Source organism: Panthera leo, chromosome A2 (assembly GCF_018350215.1).
Source record: "Panthera leo isolate Ple1 chromosome A2, P.leo_Ple1_pat1.1, whole genome shotgun sequence".
NCBI lineage: Eukaryota > Metazoa > Chordata > Mammalia > Carnivora > Felidae > Panthera > Panthera leo.
Window position 1 is genome coordinate 24,747,668 of NC_056680.1, and position 9,302 is coordinate 24,756,969.

Genomic DNA, 9,302 nt, shown 5'->3' on the forward strand with positions numbered 1-9,302 from the left:
CCTTGACACATTTAAAATTTTTTCAAGGGTATTTTTGACTCCATGCAATGTCCACCTTGTGCCCTGACTTCAGAACCTCCCCCGTGTGTGGTGTACTGCTCCAACATTAGCAGTTTTGGGGTTTGGGTATTCTGCCTAGGATTCCCAACAGAGGTGTCTGTGACCAAAGACTTTGTCAGAAAGCAGGCTGCTCTACAGGATGGTTCCTAAGCACACTCCTGAGGCTGGTGTCAGAACTGAGGGAAGCCAGGCCAACTCTGCAGTGCTGCCCAGCTGAGTGGGCCCCAGGAGCCCGGCATTCCCTATCCTGCGTGTGTGTGTGTGTGTGTGTGTGTGTGTGTGTGTGTGTGTGTGTTTATGGGCTTAGGAACAACACTGCCCTAACAGTCAGCTTCACTCAAAGCAGTGGCACAAAGTGCTTTTCAGAACTCGCCTTTAGCACAACCCGTTATAATCCTATAAAACGCTTCACAGCCGGGCAGTGTTCCTTGCTAGCCAGAAGCCTGGAGACTGGAATAAAGAAGCCTGTTCTTCGTTTCCAGGAACAGTGCCAAGAGTGGGGCCTGCATTCTCGCCTGGGCCGAGTGGGGCTTGTTTGTGCTGCCGGTGGACTGGTGGGCCTCCACACACAAGCCCACCACTGGTTATTAGCTCCTTTCAGAAGAGCAGACAGCCAGGCATGGCTGGGAGACCATCAATCAACTCCTCAAATCTCACTGCTGTGGCGCTGAGCACAACAGGCCAGCCTGAGGCTGAAACTTCAGAAGTTAGTGTTTGTGGAGACCTTCTCAGCCAATGGGACGATGCCTTGTCCTGTTACCATTACACTTAACATCAGAGTTAGTGGGTTCTTTTTCTCCTTAAAGGCTCATTCATTCATTCATCAAATATGAAAGAGTGTTTATTACAGAGCAGGTGCTCAATCAGCTACATTTCTCCCCTTTCTTCTCTTCCTATTCCTGAACCTCTGTGCCAGGGAGGTGTGTAATACACATCTGCTCAAGGAGTATGGTTGACTTTAAAACATGGCCTTTCAACTGTAACCTCTGCAGCAAGGTGTGCATTTGCAGAAGGAGCTCAGGTGACAGCAGCCAATCCTCTACAGCCCAGCCTTCGAACACACACACCTCCATCTGCTCCTTGGCATCTGGAACTATCTCTCCCACCCCTGCTGATCTCACACAGTCATGTAGGTACATGTTGGATACACATGTGTACCAACACCTCCCCCTTCCCCCCTTCCATTTGGGCAACATTCCCAGCTAATGACTGAGCTTCCTCTCCTCTCTGCCGCTTCAGTCTTGATGAGAGAGGGGAGTCAAAAGCCTGAAAAAGTTCTGGCAGTGAATTCTGAGAGATCAGGACTGTGGTTTCCTGCCAGACGGGTAAAAATGGCACCAACGAAACACTGATAATATCCAAAATCATATCAGTATTATTACTCTCTGCCTGCCTGGGGTTGTGTCCACTGGCTCCAGGCTAGATTTATGAAAATATATCCCTGGATATTCTAAAGCTGGAAGACTTCATTCTTGCATTCACTTAAAGATCTCATTTTGTGAAACAAGTTTGAAAAACCGGTTAAGTGATACAATCTTTTTCTTTCTCCCAAGATAGAGCTAATCCTGTGGATTACCAGCTATAATGCAAAAATAATCAAGACTTTATGTTTTTTTAAAAGGGAATGAATATTTGTCTTGCCCTGATATACCACAGACAGGTACATTCCTCACCTCTAGTTCATTACAGCAGTGATTCTCACCTGGGGGCAATTTTGTCTCCCCGGTGACATTTGGCAATGTCTGAATACATTTTTTATTGTCATTGGGGTGGGGGTGGGGTCCTGGTGGCATCTAATGGATAGAGACTCAGGATGCTGGCAGACATCCTATAATGCACAGGACAGCCCCACAACAAAGAATTTACAGGTTCAAAATGTCAATAATGCTGCTGTTGAGAAAACTTGCATTAGAGAGTGTAACTGAAATATAGCATCAGGATAATCTGTTGGTTTTGACCTTAAGGATATTCTTGCTTCAGACCTCGATCACAAATGTCAGTTTGGGCATGGTGGAGCAAAGAAAAAATGCTTCAGTGCCAAGTTGCCTCAGAATATTGACATGCCTAGAATCTTTCCCTGTTGTCCAAACCTGACACTTAACAAAATCACGTATTTCATAAAACACAAAAGGACAAGAAAACAAAAGATAGGGGAATAAAGGGTGGGGGACAGAAAACTGTCTTAAACTGCTACTGATATGAAAATGCACTTCAAACAATAAGTGAAAATGAAAGTTTCAATGAAAGATAATACTTGAAGAAGAAATCAGAGAGGAGGAAGAAATGTCTCAAAGTTTGGTCTTTCCCAGGAAAACCTTCACCACCATATTTAATTGTTTTGGGGGGCAGAAACTCAAACTCAGTGATGAAACAAAAATCCCAAGGGATTCAATTTACTGTCTTTTTGTTATATGGTATTTCTGACCACAGAGCATGTACGATTGGAAACCTGTCTTCACTCATTTGTAGTAAGAATCCTGACGTCCAATTTGAGCTGATTACTATCAGCAGGCTTGTTTTGCTTATAGAATTTAAGCCAGTCTTTAGAACACTTTCTGTATGCTACTATAGGGTCTTTGAACTTTATGGGTAGTCTGAATTTGTTTGAGAGTATTTCATATCTTTTGACCAAGAATTCAATAAATTTGTTACACTCCAAAAATATTTATTCCCCTTAGACTATAGCTAATGTTATGTGTTATATAGGTTTTCTACACTAACCACTGCATGGAGAAATTGTTGTCTAAAATATGTAAATTCTAGTTTTGGATAGTAGAACTGTTTTCCATCAACTACAAACTCAGAAATCAAAGTACCATATTTCACCAAACCTAAGATGCCAAAGACTGTAATATGTGCTGTTATTTTATGTATTACCAAGAAAGAAAAATGTTGCCAATTAAATTATAACATGTGATCAATTATAAGATATATCCTAATTCTAAAAAAATTAAAATGTGGGAGAAATGTGTAAAATGTGTATATCAATGATAGCAGTATTCATATCATCTGGCCAGGATTTGAAAAATTATACATTTATGGAAATGTGACTTCTGGGAATTCAGGGACATTAATTCCAGACACCACCTGTAGTGAAATAAAGTGAGAAGCTTATCAAATCCATACCTGGGCCCCACTTTGGGTCTACTGAATTGGAATCTTCATCAATGGACTCTAGAAATTTGAATTTTTGATAAACCCTCTCAAAGTGCATTGAATAGCACAGTGGTGTGAGTTAGAATTATCAGCCGGCTCCCAAATGAGCCTGCCCACCTCCCCCATTCCAGGAATATTCTGAACCACAGATTCTCAGGCCGGAGGTGCCCAAGGGTAGTTAGCCCAATGGTTATAGCATCAAAATCCTGAGTGGGCATGGAGAGATGCTTATTTGCTCATCAAGCTATTCAACGTTGGATAGCCTGCATCCGTATGGGTGCATCAGGGATACAATGAAAAATAAACAAGTCCACACTCCGAGTAAACTACCAACTAAGCCACCCACCAGGAGACATGTTCTGGCTCTTAGAACTTGATTTACAATCTGGTATCCAGAGTTTCAATTAAAAACATGCTTATCTTCATGGCCAGGGGACATGACTGCATTTAAGCTTTTAAAAAATTAGCTGTAGCAGTAGAGAATGGGAGGAGGGCAGTTGGCTTGAGATGTTTACTTGAAAAAGACCTGGGGCAGGAGAGAGGGGGGTACAGGGAGGAGAGTAGTGTGTGTAGAAGACCTTAATTAGAGAATGAGTTCAATGAGCAGAAGCAGACCTGGGGACTCCTGGCAAGCTTGTTTGTGTCTCACTCATGTGGTACGAGCAGAAGTCGTCTGGTGCGTGTTAGAGAGCAGCCCATTAGCTAACATGTTCCTTATGCCGTGGGCGTCTGACAACACTATAGATGGGACAGAGGGTGCAGGTTCACTGGGTTCTTTGGTTAAGTGGGAGGTGAGTTCTGCTATGTTTGAATTTTTCCATATGACATTCAAAACCAAGTTCAGCAATTCAAGTCTCACATGCCCACTATTCTGACTGACTGACTTCTTGGCAACAGAAGGCTGAACAAAAGTACAGGCTTCTAGTTCACCAACTCTTACTGCTGCATGATCACTTAGTTCTTTGGCATCACAAGAACAACCACCAAATGGCTTCCTGGATAATTCGTCTCATCCAAGGCTATCCTAGATTCCTAGGTTGGGGAGCCTTTGTTCTGTGCTCCCCTTTCCCCAACACTCACCCAGCTCCTAGCGACTGATTCCTCCACCACCTGACGGTGAGCTACAAGGGCACAGGGATCGTTATCGATCTCTCTCACCATAGTGGCTCAGCTCCTTCTAGCATGTGTCACCATGACCCATATTTGTTAAAATGAAAACTAAATTGAAACGGGGCTAATCAAAGAAGCTGTCACGGAACAGGTGAATCCAGAAAAGAATTTTTGCAATAAGGAACATAGCATATATCAAGTTTCTGTGATGGGACCAAGAAATCATATGCATAGTACCAAAATGGGCTGTTAAAAATTTTTTTGAGAAGTAGACATGGGTAGACATTTTTCTTGAGGAATCCAAAACTCACTGAGACCACTTTGAGAGATGGTTCCTGCAGTATAAGCTCTGAGGCTGTCCTGGATGTTACTGAGAGCTTTCAGTTCCCTCCGTTTTTTTTACACATACCTGGCAATTTACGCTAATTCCTGAACAAGGTAGACTTGCCAGGGGGACTGAAACTGGTGGCAAAGGATGTCAAATAGTCCATTTTCAGGGGTACCTTGTAACATGCTCATCTGTCCTTTTCTTGCCCCCCAGAGGCATTTTCTTCTTTTTCCTTCTGTACGTTTGTGATTCCAGGTTAAACTATTTTTTCTATTCAACTTGCCATGCCCATATCTAGTGTTGTTTATATTGAGACTTTGTTCTCTTGAGTTGGGCCTTGAGGGGCTGACTTTGGAGGGGGAGGGGAGGTTTTTGCCTGGTGTTTCTGCAAGATTAACCATGGTGTTAAAGTTCCCAGGCTGATGTGAAATTATGGCTCAAGGACTTTTTGTATCCAAAGATGCCAATGGGAGAAGAAGGAAATTTCTTCGCCAGCTGCTCTAACAAGGGAGGGTATTGCTCTTCCCCTCTGGGCATCCTAACCTGGAGTCTTACAAGAGATGCCTTGAGAGCCCATTCTAGTTTCGACACGGTACATGGGAAACAAAATTCATCTGTTCGGGAGTGGGAGGAAGGGAGGGAGGAAGGTAAGAGAGAATTAAAATTGTAAAGCCAACATCACGTGGCTTCCTCCTTGAACTTTAATAACCCAGTGCTGTCTGCAGGCCCAGAAAAACCAAATGCAATGGGTAAATTCAAGGGTTGCTCTGGTGCCAGGAAAGTGCAATAAGACATAAGTTTTACAAGGTAAGCAATGAATAAATGCCCTGCAGGAGCAAAACAGCTTTTAACATCTCTGAAGTTGGCAGCCAAGTGCTTGAAATATTGGTCCAGTGCATCCAAAATGCACAACAGATAGGACCACCTTATTTAAGATGAAGTCATACTCCAGGAGAAACACTAGCTGGATAGGCTGGGTTTTTATGATTGACGGTAGGATGGGAATTCGATCAGTATTTTCCTTGCCACAGCAAGACCCATTTTGGGGCACGTTAGAGATATGCCACATGTTGGGCAAATTTTCTAGAATTTTGTAAAGGGAAACATTTCTGCAGACTACCTTGGTTTCTGAAAGAGCCATCTTTCTCTCTGGGTCAGGGAGGGATCTTATTCTGTCCCTTATGCTGTTATCGAGAAGATCTGAAACTCCAAGTCTTCATTTGGGTTCTGCTATCATAAAATGAGGTTCGGGGTGTCTCATTACGCTTTATCCCCAGAAGTGTTAAAGGAAGTGCCTGTCACCAACTCAAAAATAAAAATGAAAATGATGCTGGCAGGGCTCAAAAACCAAAGGGATCAGCATTTTGCTTCAGTTTCCTGTTCATAAAACTTTATAAAAACAACCCACCCATTAAAGAAAAAAAACCCACAACAATAGCTCATTATTCTTAAACGCTTGCCTCATGCCACTCTGAAATTAGGTGCCATCACGTTTCCTGAGTTATGGGCTCCAAACACCACATCCCTTTCCTCCCTTCCTCGTCCCCACCCCACCTGGCATCACTCCTGAATTTAGACACTTCAGTTTACGAGCTCAGCAGAAAGAGGCCAGCACTCTCCCTCCTACCTGTCCAGAGGAGGCCAAGCATCTGTACCAGCTGGAAGCAGGAGTAATGGAGCCTTCCAAATTAATTTCCATTCCCTAAAGAAACTTTTAATATGGAAGGTGCAAAGTTACAAAGTGAGGGGGAAAAAATACGTACAGACTGCTCCAGTAAACTGAAAAATAATTACACATGCATTACCTTGTGACATTGATTTTTGAAGAATAAGAGATTCCCCTTCTACCCTGGCTCTACGATACAACTTTATGGAATCCTGAACACCCCATTCTTCAGTTCCTGGTAGAATAGGAAAATACAAGCTCTAGAATAAGAAGCCTAGAGGCAAGTACCAAGTTTTCCACTTGCTAACTCTATGACTTTGTACAACTTATTTGCCATGCCAAACCTCTGTGCCATCAACTGCAAAATGAGGCTATGAGACTTTCAAGGCTTTTATGAGATAAAATATATGAATAGTTTCATGAGATAATACATATGTCAGCATTCTAGGCACAAAATAAGCACATAATCCATATTGTTATTAACCTTCCTCCTCTCTTTTTTCTCAATGAATCAGAGAGGAAAAGATGGGATTTGGGGATATTTTCTACTTTTCTTGCTTCCAAAGGGGTTAATGATTCTTTCCTCTAAATCCATGATTTCAAGTATTGATTTAACCATGGAGCATATATAAAAGCAGTGACACAGTGAAGAGCGAACTGACCTAAATTTGAAGATGTGGGATCCAATTCCGGTTCTACCTCTAAATTTGCTGTGTGACCTTGAATAAGTCAAGTAAACTCAGTGAGGCCCAGTTTCTTGAACTAAAAAATAAGGTGATTTAAACACAGATGCTTATCTTCTGTGGTTCTATAAAACAGCAAAGACCAAAGTGTCTATGAAATACTGCCTCAATTTTATGTTGTTTTATTTCAGGAAAGAAAATAAAACTGATATTATCTTGTACTGATGAAACCATCCTTATCTAAAATCAGCAGGTTTGCTGTAGTCAGCCCAGAATGGTAATATTTTATATGGGTTCATCAGAAAATTCAGCTTGGGGTGCCTGGGTGGCTTAGTCAGTTAAGTGTCTGACTTCGGCTCAGGTCGTGATCTCAGGGTTCATGGGTTTGAGCCCTACATCAGGCTCTGTACTGACAGCTTGGAGCCTGGAGCCTGCTTCAGATTCTGTGTCTCCCTCTCTCACTCTCTGCCCCTCCCCCACTCACATCTCTCTCTCTCTCTCTCTCTCTCTCTCTCTCTCTCTCTCTCTCTCAAAGATAAACATTAAAGGAAAAAAGCTTTCTTGGGGCACCTGCATGGCTCAGTCAGTTAAGCATCCGACTCTTGGTTTCAGCTCAGGTCATGATCTCATGGTTTCGTGGGTTCGAGCCCTATATCAGGCTCTGTGCTGGCAGCATGGAGCCTGCTTGGGATTCTCTGTCTCCCTTTCTCTTTGCCCCTCCCCTGCTCATGCTCATGCTCTGTCTCTCAAAAATAAATTTAAAAAATAAAAAGAAAATTAAGCTTGGCATCCTCATTTGCCAGGAAATGCATCGAAGAATAAAGGTTCTTTCAATACCAAATGGTCAAGAAAGCAAAGTTCAAACCGAGGTAAGATCAACTATGAGCAAACAAAGCAAAAGAAAAACCCTGAAAGGAAAATGGAGCTACCTTATAAACGGGATGGAACAGGCCTGAAATATACCACTGCTACTTAAAAATAGGTACTGGGCTGTATGGTGCCTGTGTTATCTGTACAGCAACATTTGGTTCCTACTGTGTCCTCTTCCTACAGGCCTGTTATGACTAGGAGAGCTGTCTGTTCCTTCAGTGACCAAGTCTTGCTGCCTCGTGGATTTTCCCCAGTCATAACTTCCTTTCTGCTCCTCGGGTAGGCTGCTGACATCCAAGTGGAAGGACCACAGCCAGTTCTGTTCTGGATGCAACACACAGATGGCTGCTGGCATGTGGTGCGGAGTACCAGGAGCTTCAAGGCTGAGGGCTCTGTGTACCGCAGGCCAAGCTTCTGATGCAAAATATTGACATTGATGTCACCCATTTACAAAGATCAAAACCAAAGGGAAAGCTACATTGCAGCAACTTCTAAACAATGCCCTCTAAATAAATGGAACCAGATGTACTCAGTAAATCATAAGCTTCATTAGTCTTTAACATCAGTGTCTCCCACTTAACTGTAAGCTCCATAAGGTCAAAAATCATGACTCTTTTGTTCAGGGTTCTAGCCCCAGTGCTGAAAGATGCCTGGCAAGTGCCAGGAACCCAACAAATGATGACCTTAGCTAATGTGCGCTGAGAGTTTGCTCTCTGCCAGGCACTGTTTCTTGATGCTACATGACATATCTCAGGTGATCCTCACAAGAATCCAATGAGGTGGGTCCTTCTATGAAGGGAGTTCAACTTGCCCAAAGTCACAGAGCTGGTAAGTGGCAGAGCTGGGGTTCAAATGCAAGTACCTTGCTTCCAGAACCTTCAGTTCCAATCGTGAAGTGGAACATTAATTATTTGCAGGTCATTTGCAACTTATTTGTGCTGGTACCAGAGACTATGATGATGAGGGTCAAGGATTCAAGTCTATATAATATGATTAAAAGAATATCAGACAAGAGTTAGGAAACCTAGGTTCAAATCTTAGCCCTGGACTCCTACACTGACTTTGGTCAAGTCCTATGACTTCTTGGCTCACTAGGTTTCCCTTCCTGGTAAAAGAAAGAAAGAAGGTGGATGGCCACTCAGACCCCTGACAATTGCAAATCCCAAGTGCTAAAGTCACCACAGACATAATCTCACAGCCAGACAACTGCAGGTCACACAAGTGTGCCTCTCCACCTTCCCGTCTTCAACATCTTCAACTGTTGGAACAATCAAACAAGTTACTCAATCTTTCAGAGCCTCAGAGCCTTCATCTGCAATTAGGACATAATAGCACCAACTTCAAAGGGTGGAGGTAAAGATTAGAGAGAATCCAGGTAAGAGGCTAACACATAGTAGTAATTTTATAAACAGTAGCTAGGTTTATTATG

At 42.8% G+C, this 9,302-nt stretch overlaps 1 protein-coding gene across 6 annotated transcripts in view; it reads right to left on the minus strand.

The window, feature by feature from the left end:
* Positions 1–9,302, minus strand: part of ARHGEF3 (Rho guanine nucleotide exchange factor 3) — a 305,486-nt gene that overhangs the window by 73,240 nt on the left and 222,944 nt on the right. The window lies entirely within an intron of this gene.